The sequence below is a fragment of the Prionailurus viverrinus genome, chromosome D3, assembly GCF_022837055.1.
Source record: "Prionailurus viverrinus isolate Anna chromosome D3, UM_Priviv_1.0, whole genome shotgun sequence".
Lineage (NCBI taxonomy): Eukaryota > Metazoa > Chordata > Mammalia > Carnivora > Felidae > Prionailurus > Prionailurus viverrinus.
The window spans coordinates 29,674,609-29,691,163 of NC_062572.1; the positions used below are offsets into that span (position 1 = coordinate 29,674,609).

The 16,555-nt window shown below is 37.8% G+C and overlaps 1 pseudogene; it reads left to right on the forward strand.

Moving 5' to 3' along the window:
* Window positions 1–449: 449 nt before the first annotated feature.
* On the forward strand, window positions 450–2,125 carry LOC125149076 (40S ribosomal protein S23-like; annotated as a pseudogene).
* The last annotated feature ends 14,430 nt before the right edge of the window (window positions 2,126–16,555 follow it).

Consider the following 16,555-nt stretch of genomic DNA (forward strand, 5'->3'; position numbering starts at 1 on the left):
AACAAATTCCAACTAGTATAAACAAGCCAACAAACCCCCCCACACATTATAGTCAAACTATGAAAATCCAAAGACAATCTTAAAAACAGCAAGAGGGAAACAGCTCCTCACCAGAAGGAATCTCAATAAGGTTATCAACTGATTTCTCATGAGAAATCTTGGAGGCCAGAATGTAGTGTGCTGATATATTCAAAGTGCTGAAAGAGAAAAAAAAAAAAAAAGAACATTATTATTTCTATATTCAGCAAAACTGTCCTTCAAATATGAAGGAGAAATTCTGACATTCTCGATAAACACTGAGGGAGTATGTTACCATTAGAGCTGTTCCACAAGAAATGCTAAAGGGAATCCTTCAAGTTGAAATGAAAGAATGCTAGACAGTAACTCAAAACTATATGAAGAAATAAAGATTGGTAAAGCTTGTGGATCCTTCCTGTGCTGCTTCTCTCTTTTGCTCAGGCCTGTGGTGCTGGCAGGATGGGCAAGTGTCATAGTTTTCATACTTCCAGGAAGTTCCATAGTCAACGACAAGATCAGAAGTGATAAACATGCTAGAAGGCCCATTTTGGCACAGCCCTGAAGGCCAACCCTTTTGGTGGCACTTTCCATGCAAAAGAATTGTGCTGGAAAAAGTAGTCCTTGAAGCCAAATAGCCAAATTCTGCCGTTAGGAAGTGTGTCAGGTTCCAGCTAATCAAGAATGGCAATAATAATAATAATAATAATAATAATAATAATAAACTATTGGGACCACATCAAGATAAAAAGCTTCTGCACAGCAAAGGAAACAATCAGCAAAACTAAAAGGCAACTGACCCAATGGGAGAAGATATTTGCAAACGACGTATCAGATAAAGGTTTAGTATCCAAAATCTATAAAGAACTTATCAAACTTACCCCAAAAACAAATAATCCTGTGAAGAAATGGGCAAAAGACATGAATAGATACTTTTCCAAAGAAGACATCCAGATGGCTAAAAGACACATGAAAAAATGGTCAATATCACTCGTCATCAGGGAAATACAAATTAAAACCACAATGAGATACCACCTTACACCAGTCAGAATGACTAAAATTAACAACTCAGGCAACAATAGATGTTGGCAAGGATTCAGAGAAAGAGGATCTCTTTTGTACTGCTGGTGGGAATGCAAACTGGTGCAGCCACTCTGGAAAACAGTATGGAAGTTCCTCAAAAAATTAAAAATAGAATTACCCTATGATCCAGCAACTGCACTACTAGGTATTTATTCAAGGGATATAGGTGTGCTGTTTCGAAGGGGCACATGCACCCCAATGTTTACAGCAGTGCTATTGGCAATAGCCAAAGTATGGAAAGAGCCCAAATGTCCATAGATGGATGAATGGGTAAAGAGGATGTGGTGTGTGTGTGTGTGTGTGTGTGTGTATATATATATATATGTATATATATATGTATATATATGTATATATATATATATATATATATATATATATATATATATATAATAGAGTATTACTCAGCAATCAGAAAGAATGATCTTGCAATTTGCAACTACATGGGTGGAACTAGAGGGTATTATGCTAAGCAAAATTAGTCAGAGACAAATATCATACTACTTTACTCATATGTGGAATTAAGATACAAATAGATGAACATAAGGGAAGGGAAACAAAAGTAATATAAAAACAGAGAGGGAGACAAACCATAAGAGACTTAAATACAGAGAACAAAGTGAGGATTGCTAGAGGGGTTATGCGTGGGGGGATGGGTTAAATGGGAAAGAGGCATTAAGGAAGACACTTGTTGGGATGAGCACTGGGTGTTTGTTATACACAGGGGATGAATCACTGCAATCTACTCCTGAAATCATTGTTGTATAATATGCTAACTTTGATGTAAGTTAAAAAACAATAATAATAAATTAATAAATTTTTTAAAAGAATGGCAAAAAAAATCACAGCCTTTGTACTCAATGATGGTTGTTTGAATTTTATTGAGGAAAATGATGAGGTTCTGGTTGCTGGGTTTGGTTGCAAAGGTCATGCTGTCAGTGACATTCCTGGAGTTCACTTTAAGATTATCAAAATAGCCAATGTCTCTCTTTTGGCCCTATACAAAGGCAAGAAAGAAAGACCAAGATAATAACTTTTGATGATGAAAACATGGCAATAATAAATTTTCATTTACCAAGAAAAAAAGGAAATAAAGATTAGTATGTGACAATTATAAAAGCTAGTGCTATTGCAATTTTTCCTTGTAACTCCATTTTTTATTTTCCACATTATTTAAAAGACAAATGCATAAAAAGAGTTACTAATCTATGTCATTGAGCACCAAAAATACAAATATATAATTGTTGACATCAGTAAAAGGAGGAAGAATGAGCTGTATAGGAACAGATTTAAGTTGATATAAATTCAAATTAGATTGTTATAAATTTAGGATACTAAATTTAATCCCCATGGTAAGGACAAAAATGTATTTATACAACATACACAAAAGGATATAAAGGAATAAAGATTTTACTACAGACGGGTGCCTGGGTGGCTCAGTCAGTTATAACTTCAGCTCAGGTTATGATCTCACGGCTAGTGGGTTCGAGCCCCGCATCGGGCTCTGTGCTGACAGCTCAGGGTCTGGAGCCTGCTTCAGATTCTGTGTCTCCCTCTCTCTCTGCCCCTCCCACCCTCCCTCTCTCTCTCTCTCTCCCAAAAATAAATAAACATTAAAAAATGTTTTTAACTTTACTACAGAAATAATCAACTGAACACAAAAAAGGCCATAATAGAATGAGATACATGAAAGGCCTATAAAGCATATAAGAAAGCAGTAGCAAAATAGCATAGTTCCTTCCTTATTAGTTTCTACTTTATGTAACTAAATTAAACTCTGCAGTCAAATGAGAGATTAACACAATGGATTAAAACACATGATCCAACTATATGCTTCCGATAAGTGGCTCACTTTCAGTCCAAAAATTCAAATTGGTTGAAAGTGAAAAGACAGAAAAGGATATTCCATGCAAATAGTAAATAAAAGAGAGCTGGAATGATTATACTAATATCAGACAAATAGACTTTAAAGAAAAAAGATTACAATAGACAAAGATATTGTATGTTAATAAAAGGTTTACTACAGAAAAAAGATACACTATTTATAAACCTAATAACAGACCCTCAAAGTATATGAAGCAAAAATTGATAATACTGAAAAGGGAAATAGTACTACAATAACAGTTGGAGACTTCAATAGCTATCTTTTAAAAAGAGATAGAACAACCAGACAGCTGATAATAAGGAAGTAAAGCAATTGAACAACACAAGAAACTAACTAGACCTAACAGACATAAACCAACACTCCACCCAAAACAGCAGAATATACATTCTTCTAAAGAGCACTTGGAAAATTCCTAAATAAATTAGGTCGCAAACAAGTCCTGATAGATTCTTTAAAAAATTTTTTTAATGTTTACTCATTTTGAGAAAGAGAGCACAAGCAGGGGAGGGGCAGAGAGAGAGAGAGAGAGGAACAGAGGATCCCATGCAGGCTCCACAGTATCAACACAGCCTGACATAAGGCTCAAACCCACGAACTATGAGATCATGACCTGAGCCAAAGTCAGAAGCTCAATCAACTGAGCCACCCAGGCATCTGCCTAATTGATCTTTTAAAATAGATATCATATAATGTATTTTTGCTTACAATAAGAAGATGAGGGGTACCTAGGTGGCTCAGTTGGTTAAGAGTCCGACTTCGGCTCAGGTCATGATCTCGCAGTTTGTGGGTTCAAGCCCTGCATCCGGCTCTGTGCTGACAGCTCAGAGCCGGGAGCCTGCTTCGGATTCTGTGTCTCCCTCTCTCTCTGCCCCTCCCCGCTCACACTCTGTCTCTCTCTCTCTCTCTCTCTCAAAAATAAATAAACACTGAAAAAAAATTTTAAAAAAAGAAGATGAAGTTAAAAATCAATGACAGAAGGAAAAGAGAAAAATTCACATATATGTGGAGATTAAACAACACACTCTTCAACAACAAATAGGTGAGAAAATCATGAGGGAATAACAAGTACTTGAGTCAAATAAAAAAGAAAACACAACACATCTAAACTTATGGGATACCACAAAAGCAGTTCTCAAGGGAAATTTACAGTTGTGAATACCTACATTAAAAAGGAAGAAAGATCGGATGCCTGGGTAACTCAGTCGGTTAAGCATCTGACTGCACCTCAGGTTATGATTTTATGGTTCATGAGTTCGAGCCCTGCTTCAAATGAGCATGAGCCCCACTTCTCTCTCTCTCCCTCTCCATCTCTCTCTCTCTTTCTGCCACTAGTGGGATTATCTTCCTCTCTTTTCCTATCTCTCTCTGCCCTTTGTTCACTTGTGCTCTCTCTCTCTCTCAAAAAAAAAAAAAAAAAAAAGGAAGAAAGATCTCAAATTGATAACCTAACTTCTCCAAATCAAGGAACTAGAAAAAGAGGAGCAAACTAAATCCAAAACTAATAGAAGCTAATAGTGACATAATTAAGATTAGAATGAGTTTAAAATAGAGAATAGGAAAATAATAGAGAAAAACGATAAAACCAAAAGTTAGTTCTTTGAAAAGATCAGCAAAACTGACAGCTTTAGAGTGAGAAGGAAGAGGCAAAAAACTAAAAATATTGAACTGGGGACATTACTACCAATCTTACAGAGATAAAAAAAATATAAGTATGTATCTGTAAAAAATTGTATGTCAACAGATTATATAATTCAGAATAAATGGACAAATTCCTTGAAACACACAGTTAGCTATCCTGACTCAAAGAAAATCCCAAAAGACCTATTATAAGTAAAGAGGTTTAATTAATAATTTAAAACCTCCCAAATTTCACAATGAGTGAAATCGTATGGTGTTTGTCTTTCTCTGATTTTTTTGCTTAGCATTATACTCTCTAGCTCCATCCATGCCGTTGCAAATGGCAAGATTTCATTCTTTTTTATGGCTGAGTATTATTTCTTTGTATATATATTCTACATCTTCTTTATCCATTCATCGGTCCATGGACACTTGGGCTATTTCTATAGTTTGGTTATTGTAGATAACGCTGCTATGAACATCAGGGTGCACATATCCCTTTGAATTAGTATTTTTGTATTCTTTGGGTAAGTATCTAGTAGTACAATTAATGGATCATAGGGTAGTTCTATTTTTAACATTTTGAGGAACTTCCATACTGTTTTCCAGAGTGGCTGCACTAGTTTGCATTCCCACCAACAGTGTAAGAGGGTTCCCCTTTTTGCACATACTCCCAACACCTGTTGTTTTTTGTGTTAACTGTAGCTATTCTGACAAGTGTAGGATGATATCTCATTGTAGTTTTATTTTCTAATGTTTATTTTATTTTGAGAGTGGGGGAGCATGAGTAGAGGAAGGTGAGAGAGAGAGAGAGAGAGAGAGAGAGAGAGAGAGAGAGAGAAAGGGAGAGAGAAAGAAAGGGAGAGAGAGAGAGAAAGAGAATCCCAAGCAGGCTCTGTGCTGACAGCACAGATGTGGGACTTGATCCCACAAACCATGAGATCATGACCTGAGCAGAAATCAATGATCAGTCACTTAATGACTGAGCCACCCAGGTGCCCCTGATTGTAGTTTTAATTTGTATTTCCCTGGTGATGAGTAATGTTGAGCATCTTTTCATGGGTCTGTTGGCCGTATGGACATCCTCTTTGGAAAAATGTCTATTTGTGTCTTCTGCCCACTCAACTTTTTAATTGAGTTATTTGATTTTTGGTTGTTGAGTTTTATAAGTTTTTTAAAAATATATTTAGGATACTAACCCTTTATCAGATATGTCATTTGCAACTATCTTCTCCTATTCCATGGGTTGTCTTTTAGTTTTGTTGATTGTTTCCTTCACTATGAAGAAACTTTTTATTGTGATAAAGTTCCAATACTTTATTTTTGCTTTTGTTTCCCTTGCCTCAGGAGACCTATCTGGTAAAAAGTTGCTATGGCTGATGTCAAAGAAGTTACTGTCTGTATTCTCCTCTAGGATTTTGATGGTTTCCTGTCTCACAATTAAATCTTTAGGCCATTTTGAATATATTTTTCTGTATGGTATAAGAAAGTGGTCTAGGGGCGCCTGGGTGGCGCAGTCGGTTAAGCGTCCAACATCAGCCAGGTCACGATCTCGCGGTCCGTGAGTTCGAGCCCCGCGTCAGGCTCTGGGCTGATGGCTCAGAGCCTGGAGCCTGTTTCCCATTCTGTGTCTCCCTCTCTCTCTGCCCCTCCCCCGTTCATGCTCTGTCTCTCTCTGTCCCAAAAATAAAAAAAAATAAAAAAAATAAAAAAAAAAAAAAAGAAAGTGGTCTAGTTTCATTCTTTGGAATGTTGCTGTCCAGTTTTACCAATACTATTTGTTGAAGAGACTGTCTTTTTTCCTTTGAACATTCTCTTCTGCTTTGTTGAAGATTAATTGACCATGTAGTTGTGGGTTCATTGCTGTGTTTTCTAGTCTCTTCCATTGATCTCTGTGTCTACTTTTGTGCTAGTACCATACTGTCTTGGTCACTACAGCTTTGTAATATAACTTGAAGTCTAGAATTGTGATGCCTCCAGATTTTCTTTTCTTTCCTTTCTTTTCCTTTTTTTAGTTTCAGGTGTAGAATTTAGTGATTCAGCACTTACATACAACACCCAGTGCTCATCACATATGCCCTCCCTAATCCCCATCACTCATTTAACCCATCCCCCCCACCCACCTTCCCTCCCAGGAACATCATTTTGTTCTCTTATAGTTAAGAGTGTTTTATGGTTTGCCTCTCTCTTCCTCCCTGCCCATGTTCATTTGTTTTATTTCTTAAATTCCACATATGAGTAAAACCATATGGTATTTGTCCTTCTCTGACTGACTTATTTCACTTAGCGTAATACTCTCCAGCTCCATCCATGTTGTTGCATGTGACAAGATTTCATTCTTTTTTATGACTGAGTAATATTCCATTCTATAGATAGAGAGAGAGAGAGAGAGAGAGAGAGAGAGAGAGAGCTCTATACACACACACACACACACACACACACACACACACACACACACCCTATCTTCTTACCCATTAATCAGTAGATGGACATTTGGGCTCTTTCCATAATTTGGCTATTGTTGATAATGCTTCTATAAACATCAGGGTGCATGTATATCCCTTCAAATCAGTATTTTTGTATCCTTTGCATAAATACCTAGTAGTGCAATTGCTGGATCATAGGGTAGTTCTATTTTTAACTTTTGAGGACCTTCATTTTTAAGGACTTTTTGAGGACTGGTACAGAGTGGCTGTATCAGTTTGTATTCCCACCAACAGTGTAAGAGGGTTGCCCTTTCTCTGCATCTTCACCAACATCATAGGCGGAAAAAGGAGACAGGCAAACCAAGAAACGCACTCTTAGCTATAGGGAACAAACTGATGGCTACCAGAAGGGAGATGGATGAGAGGATGGGTTAAATAGGTGGTGGGGATTAAGGAGTACATTTGCGATGAGCACCAGGTGTTGTATATAGGTGCTGAATCAATAAATTGTACACCTGAAACTAATATTACACTCTGTTAAATAATTGGAATTCAAAACAAAAACCTAAAAAAATAATTTAAAACTTCCCAACAAAGACAAATACTGGGCCATATGGCTTTACTAGTGAATTCTACCAAACATTTAAAGAAGAATTAACAAAAATCCTTCTCAAAATTTTCCAAATAAATTAAAGAAGCAGTGACCTCTTCCTAACTCACTCTATGAGGCCAGCCTTATCTTTAAACCAAACCCAGATAAATACATCACAAGAAAAGAAAATTATAGATCAATATTCTTTATGCATACAGATGTAAGAACCCTCAAAAAAATATTACCAAATCAAATCCAACAGCATGATCAAGTGGAATTTATCCAAGGAATGCAAGAGTGAGTCAAGATAAGAAAATCAATGTAATACATACCCTAACAGAAAGATGGGGAAAAAATCCCAGTTAGTATGGGAAAGGCATTTGACAAAATCCAGAACCCTTTCATAATAAAAACTCTCAGAAAACTAAGAACAGAAGTAAAATGACCCAATATGATATAGGGTATCCATTAAAAAGTCCACAGCTAATGTCATACTCAGTGGCTGAAAATGAAAACTTTGCCTCCTAAGATCAGAAACAAACAAGCTCAGAATGTGTACTTCCACCACTGTTGTTCACATTGTAGAGTAAGTCCTGGCCAGTGCTGTTAAACAATAAAAATAAATAAAAAGCATCCAGATTGAAAGAACAGGGTAAAACTATATTTGCTGATGACATGATCCTATATATAGAAAATGCCAAGTGATCCACAAGAAAGCTACTAAAGTGAATACACAAATTTAATAAAGCTACAGGGTATGAGACTAATTCTCAAAAACCTGTTGTGTTTTATGGTACACCAGCAATAATCCAAAAAGAAAATTAAGAGATTCTCTTTTTTGTTTTAATTTGCTTCTTGTTTGTTCAAATTTTTATTTAAACTCTGGTTAGTTAACATATAGTGTAGTATTGTTTTCAGGAGTAGAATCTAGTGATTCATCACTTACACGTAATAGCCAGTGCTCAGCAACAAAGCACTCTCCTTAATACCCATCACCCATTTAGCCTATCCCCCACCCACATCCCTCCATCAACCCTCAGTTTGTTCTCTACCTTTTAGAGTCTCTTATGGTTTGTATCCTTCTCTCTTTTTTTCCTTTTCCCTTATGTTCATCTGTTTTGTTTCTTAAGTTCCATATATGAGTGAAATCATGGTATTTGTCTTTCTCTGCCTGCCTTATTTTGCTTAGCATAATACACTCTAGCTTCATCCACATTGTTGTCAATGGCAAGATTTCACTCCTTTTGATGACTGAGCAATAATATATATATATATATATATATATATATAATAATAATACTATGCTATATATATAATACTATGATATATATATATATATATATATATATATATATATATTTCCATAGTTTGTCTATTGTTGACAATGATGTTATGAACATCAGGGTTCGTGTAACCCTTAATCTGCATTTTTATAGGTATGTACCCAAATACCTAGTAGTGCAATTGCTAGGTCATAAGGAAGTTCTATTTTTAATTTTTTGAGGAACCTCCATACTGTTTTCCATAGTGGCTGCACCAATTTGCATTCCCACCAACAATACAAGAGTGTTCTCATTCTCTGAATCCTCACCACCATTTGTTGTTTCTTGTGTTGTTAATTGTAGTCATTTTAACATGTGTGAGGTGGTATCTCATTATGGTTTTGATTTGTATTTTGCTTCTGATGAGTGATGTTGAGCATCTTTTTATGTTTCTGTTAGCCATCTGGATATCTTCTGTTAGCTATCTAGATGTCTTTTTTGTGAGGTGTTATCTCATCATGGTTTTGATTTTCTTTTTTTTTTTTTTAATTTTTTTTAACGTTTATTTATTTTTGAGACAGAGAGAGACAGAGCATGAATGGGGGAGGGCCAGAGAGAGAGGGAGACACAGAATCCGAAGCAGGCTCCAGGCTCTGAGCCGTCAGCACAGAGCCCGACACGGGGCTCGAACTCACGGACCGTGAGATCATGACCTGAGCCGAAGTCGGCCGCCCAACCGACCAAGCCACCCAGGCACCCCTCATCATGGTTTTGATTTTCTAATAGCATTCCCCCAAATTAATATTTAGGAATAAACCTAATCAAAGAAGTAGAAAACTTGTACACTGAAAAACAAAAAATGTGTTGCATCTGTAAATCACTTAACTAGTGATTTACACTTAACTAGTATTGACATCTTAACAATATTGTCTTTTGATCCATGAACATGAGTTGTTTTTTCCCATTACTTATGTGTTCTCTAATTTCCTTCAGCAATGTTTTTATAGTATTCAATTTACAAGTCTTTGACCTCCTTGGTTAACTTAATTCCTCAGTGTTTTTTTTTTCTTGTTGATATTATTGTAACCAGAATTGTTTTCTTAATTTCTTTTTCAGATTGTTCACTGTTAGTGAGTAGAAATGCAATTAATTTGTTTATTGATTTTGTATCCTGCTACTTTGCTGAATTTATTAGTTATAATAGTTTTTTCCCAATCTTTAGGGTTTTCTACATATAAGATCATGTTACCTACAGAGATAATTTTATTTCTTTCTTTCTAATTTGGATACAATATAATATTATTCAACCATGAAAGGAATGAAACTTTGAAATATGCTACAACATGGAAGGACCTTCAAAATACTATGCTAAATGAAAAAAGTCAGACACTGAAGGGCAAATACTATACTATTCCACGTGTATGAGGTACCTAGAATTGGCAAATTCATAAAAGCAAAAAATAAAATAGTGGTTTCTGGGGCTGGGAAGGAGAGAATATGGAGTTATTTTTTAATGGGTTCAGAGTTTATGTTGGGAATGATGAAAAAATCTTGGGTATACATAGTCAATCTGATACACAACATTGTGAATACATTTAATGCCATTGAATTAAATACTTATAAATGGTTAAATGATAAATATTAAGCTATGTATGTTTTACTACAAAAGAAATGAAGACATTTTGTTCTTCACAACATTGTAAAGAAAACAAAAAGGCAAGCCCTAGTTTGGGAGAATATACTTGTAAAATGTATAATCAATACAAGGCTTATATCTAGAATATTAAAAGATATTTTACTATTGGGGCACCTGGGTGGCTCAGTCAGCTGAGCATCGGACTTCGGCTCAGGGCATGATCTCACAGCTAACTCATGAGTTTGAGCCCTGCATCAGGCTCGCTGCTGTGAGCACAGAGCCTGCCTTGGATCTTCTGTCCCCCACTCTCTCTACCCCTTATCTACTTGCGTACTTTCTCTCAAAAATAAATAAATCTTAAAAAAAAAAGAGAGATTTTACTATTTAAAAAAATTTGGGGGGGTGGGGAGCTGGGTGGCTCAGTTGGTTAAGCGTCTTTTTTTTTTTTTTTATGTTTATTTGTTTTTGAGAGAGAGAGAGCACAAGTGGGGAAGGGGAACAGAGAATGAGACACAGAATCTGAAGCAGGTTCCAGGCTCCAAGCTATCAGCACAGAACCCCGCACAAGGCTCAAACTCGCTAACGGGGAGATCATGACCTGAGCCAAAGTCCTACACTCAGCCATGACCTGAGCCAAAGTCTGACGCTCAGCAGACTGAACCACCCAGGTGCCCCAAGCGTCTGATTCTTGATTTTCGCTCAGGTCGTGCTCTCACAGTTTGAGGGAGAGAGATAATCCCAAACAGGCTCTGAGCTGTCAGCACAGGGCCCCACATGGTGCTGGATCTCACGGAATGGATCGTGAGATTATGTCCTGAACATCTCAAAAGTCGGACACTTGACTGAGCTACCCAGCCTCCCCAAAAATATTTTACTATTCAGTAAGATGAGCCAATTAAAAGTGGGCAAATATGGGGCACCTGGGTGGCTCAGTCGGTTAAGTGACCAACTCCAGCTCAGGTCATAATCTCCCCGTTCGTGAGTTTGCGCCCCACGTTGGGCTCTGTGCTGGCAATTCAGAGCCTGGAGCCCATTTTGGGTTCTGTGTCTCCCTCGCTCTCTGCCCCTCCCCCACTCACACTCTGTCTCTCTCTCCTTAAAAAATAAATAAACATTAAAAAAATTTAAAAGTGAGCAAATAAGTTGAGCAGATATTTCACCAAAGAACATACACAGGTAGTAAATAAGTATCTGAGAAGATGTTCAGCATCATTATTATGGAAATGCAAATTATTAAAATTAAAATAAGATACCTTCACACATCTCCTAGAATGGTTAAAATTAAAAAGAGTGACCATATCAAGTGTTGATGAGCATGTAGGGAAAACAACTCTTAGATGCTGCTGGCAGATGTAAATGATAAAACCCCTTTGGAAAACAGGTTGGGCTTGGAAGTTTCTTAAAATGTAGAAGGTACAACTACTGTATGACCCATCTGTTCCACTTCTAGGTTTTTACCCAAGAGAGATAAAAGCATAACATCCAAACGCCTGTACAGAAATGTTCCATAGCAGTTTCACTGGTAGTAGTCAAAAATTCGGAAACAACCACAATGTCCATCAACAGATGAGTGGATAAACACACTGTGGCCTATCTATATAACAGAAAGTTATTCAGCAATAAAAATAATACAAGATTGATACATGCATCAAAATGGGTGAATCTCAAAATAATGATGCTGAATAAAAGAAGCCAGACCAAAAATAGTATATGGTATATGCTTCCATTTATATAAAATCCTTGGAGCACCTCAGTCAGTTGGGCATCCGACTTTGGCTCAGGTCATGATATCATGGTTTGTGGGTTCAAGCCCCTCATGGTGCTCTCTGCTGTCAGCACAGAGCCTGCTTCAGATCCTCTGTCTCTCTCTCTGCCCCCCGCCCCGCTCACACATGCATGTGTACACTCTTTCTCTAAAAAATAAATAAACATTAAAAAAACATGAAAAAAGGGGTCACAAGGAAACTTCTGTGGGTGAGGGATAGATTCATCATCTTGACTATGCTGCGGGTTTCATGGGGGTATATTTATATGTCTGAAACTTACCAAATTGTACTTTAAATATGTCTAGTTTGAGATATTTCAGTAAAGCTGTAAAAAAAAAAAAAAACTTGTTGGGTTGTTTCTTTTGGCTTACTGTTCCATGCAGATATTTTCTAGACTCTTTTATTACAACAATTTGTAATGAAATATTGTATACATATATATGAAGATACATACATACACACATACATACATGTTGTAGTGGTTCTAAAAATATGTTCACAAATTCCTTGATTTTTGTGATGGTTAATTTTATGTGTCAACTAGCCTGGGTCACAAGATGGCCAGATCTCCGATTAAACATTATTCTGGGTGTGTCTGTGAGGGTGTTTCTGGATGAGATTATCATTTGAATTGATAGACTGAGTAAAGCAGAATTCCTTCCCCAATGTGGACAGGCCTGGTCCAATCCACAGAAGGCCTGAATAGAACAAAAGGCAGAGCAAGAGAGAATTTGTCTCCTTTTTTTTTTTTTTTTTTTTTTGAGACCAGTCTGCTTCTGCCTTTGGACTTAGACTGGAACTTACACGATTGGCTGTCCTGGTTCTCATGCCTCCTTAACTGTATGAAACAATTCCTTATTATAAATGTGTGTGTGTGTGTGTGTGTGTGTGTGTGTGTGTGTGTCTGTGTGTCTGTGTGTCTGTGTGCGTGCGCGTGCCCTTGGGGAGGAAATTAGATTTAAAACTTTTTTTAATGTTCATTTATTTTTGAGAGAGAAAGAGACAGAGCGTGAGCAGGGGAGGGGCAGAGAGAGAGGGAGACAGAATCTGAAGCAGGCTCCAGGCTCTGAGCTGTCAATACATTGCCCGATGCTGGGTTCAAACCCATGAACAATGAGATCGTGACTCCAGCCGAAGTTGGACACCCAACCGATTGAGTCATCCAGGCACCCCAGGAGGCAAGTAGGTTTAGATGAAGTCATAAGGGTGAAGTGCTCATGATGAGATTAGTGCCCTTATAAGAGGAAACCAGAGGGCACATTACATGCTCTCCCTCCTGCTTTCCCTCTCTCTCTTCCCCCACGCACCTCTGTCAGGTGAGGACTTAGCAGAAAGACAGCTATCTACAAGCCAGGAAGAGGGCCCTCACCAGGAACTGAATCAGGTGGCACCTTGATCTCAGACTTTCCAGCCTCCAGAACTGTGAGAAATAAATTTCTGTTGTCTAAGCCACCTACTCAATCTATGGTATTTTGTTATAGCAGCCCAAGCTAATACAATACACCTCCCATCAAAAACTGAAGTTTAATTTCCAAGCCCATGACTACTAATTTAAGTCCAAATTACTAGACTTAGTAACTCACTTTTTATAACATAGTAAAGCAGAATAACAGTGTGTCAGTCTGATACCTTGTTAAAAAAGACTTTGGGATTTTCTCCTCCCTCTCCTCTTCCCCCTCCTTCTCTCCTTCACCTTTTCCTTCTCCCTCTCATCACTCACTCTGGGACAAGACAGCTACCAAGTCATGTGGACACTCAGGCACTCCTTGGAGGGGCCCATTGGAGAAACTGAGGCTTCCAGCTAATAGCCAGTGAGGAACCGACAACACCCACATGAATTAGCATGGAAGTGAATGCTTTAGCTCCTGTTGAACCTTCTGATCAATGCAGCTCCTGCTGACAGTTTGAGGACAACCTCATGAGAGATCCTGAGGCAGGCTTACTCATATTCTTTTTTTTTTTTATGTTTTTATTTATTTTTGAGACCAAGAGAAAGCACAAGCTGGGGAGGAGCAGAGAGAGAGGGAGACAGGAACTGAAGCAGGCTTCATTTACACTGACAGCAGAGAGCCCAGTGCAGGGCTCAAACCCATGAGCTGTGAGATCATGACCTGAGCTGAAGTCAGATCCTTAAAGGTGCCCCTCACTCAGATTCTTGTACAAAATTCAAGATTCTTGTACAAAACTGAGATTCTTGATACAAAAATTGCATGAGGTAATTATTTGTCATTTTAAGGTGCTTAGTTGGGGAAATTTGTTATGTAGCCATACAAAATACAATTGAATAAGTCACCGAATTTTCGCAAAAGAAAAACACTCATTTAATCAACACTCAGAACAAGAAAAAGAACATTAACAGCATCCCTGACCTATCCTGCCTTCCCTTTCCAGTCACAAAACCCACCAAACAGAAGTACCAACCTATTTTTTATACATAAATTAGTTTTGCCTGTTTTTCTCTTTAAAGAATGGCATCATACAAAATATCCTCTTTTATGTCTGATTTCTTTTATTCAACATTATGTCTGTGAACTTCCTCCATAACATTGTGTGTAGCTTTAGATCATTTGTTCTCATTGCTTTATAATATTCCACTGTGTGACCACACTACAATTTATTCATCTATTCTGCTGTCAGTTGGCATTTGGGTGGTTTCAATTTGGGGGTGTTATAAATAGTACTACAATGAATGTTCTAGTTTTAATACACATCTTCTAATTAATATATCTATGTATTTTCGTTGGGCATGTACCTGGGAGTAGAATTACTGGATCACAAAGCAGTCCTCTTTCTTTTTAATTCTTGAGATACTGTAATTTTTTTTTCCATCTGAATGATCATTCCAACCCCTGAATTATTTGTGGATATGTTTCTGCTGTCTTTATTTCTTCTTGTTCTATCCTATTGTACTTTATTTCCTTGGGTGATTAGTTGACTGTGAGCTACTAATCTCCTTGGAATATTATCAGTGAGACAGTTTTGAGGTGTAGGATGAAGATGCCTCTCTGAAGGTCACTAGAATTGCTTTAACCAGGCCCCTAGGTGGCACTACCAGTCTAGGAGCACCACAAACTAAAGTCATGGCTTGGGGTTTTATGGACAAATTAAAAGATACAGATTTGGCCTGTCAGTGTATAGAAGGCCTGGCTTATCATTACAACTTCTTAGAGAGAGCTCTGTCCTCCCCACCTTGCCCTGTTAAACCACCTAGGCAGCTTTCTTGATGTCCTCTCAGGGTGGAGCTGGATTGCTGATGAGTCATCCTGACCCTGAGGGCAATATCTGGCATCCTGCTTTTATGCTATTATATTCCTAACCTTGGGCAGGATCTGTGTTTTGTCTTTTGTCCATGCACTTCTTTTGGGGGTTCAGACAGGAGACACATTGTCTACCTGGGGCATGTTTTGCTCATGATGGAGCAGGAAGCTCTCAGAAGAGTAACTGATGTCTTGAAAGGACCAGTTATAGAACTCATGCCATGTCATTTCCATCTACATTCCATTGGCCCCAATAAGTCATATGGCTAAGCCTAAAATTGCCATGGGAAAGTTGTACTTCATCTCAATAGTGAGATTGGGTAGAAAGTAACTATTACTTGAATAATAATCCAAACTATCTCAACCCACACTTTTGTTCACAAATATTCATTTTAATTCAGCATGAAAAATATGCTCATCCCATCCTGAGACCTCAAAATCTCCATTAATCACAGCATGACCCTTGAAGTCCAGGATTTCAAGATCTACATCAGCTGTGCATAGATGTACACACTAAAATTTTACACAAGTTACTTGCCCCCTCTCCCTGTCCCAACCACCCAACATCCACTGGTGGAAAAGGGACAGGAGTACTGCAATAAATACTCCCAGTGGCAAAGAATGAGAGTGGCAAAGTGGAAGAATGAGAGGCAAAATGGTCACTGGCCCTTAAAAACTACAAAATATCTCTGGGAATAAGTTGCCAGGCATCCCTACCCTATGAGTAGGAAATAGTCCTTGTGAACAGTTCCCCAGTTCACCATTGTCCACTCTTCTTGGCTCCACCCTCTGGGAGATCATTGATTTTCCATCATTCTCCTTGGCCACTTCTGAAGAAGACATCAAAGAAAATGCTCTTATAGTGGTTGATAGCTTTCTTAGCATACTCAGCCTGCAGAAAGTTCAGGGCCCAGACATCTTTTTCATCTCAAACAGCATCACTGTCTTTTTAGTCTAGTGTGGCAGTGCTTTTACCAATACCACTCCAAAACCTTTGTGGGTGTCTTAGTCTTCGGGCT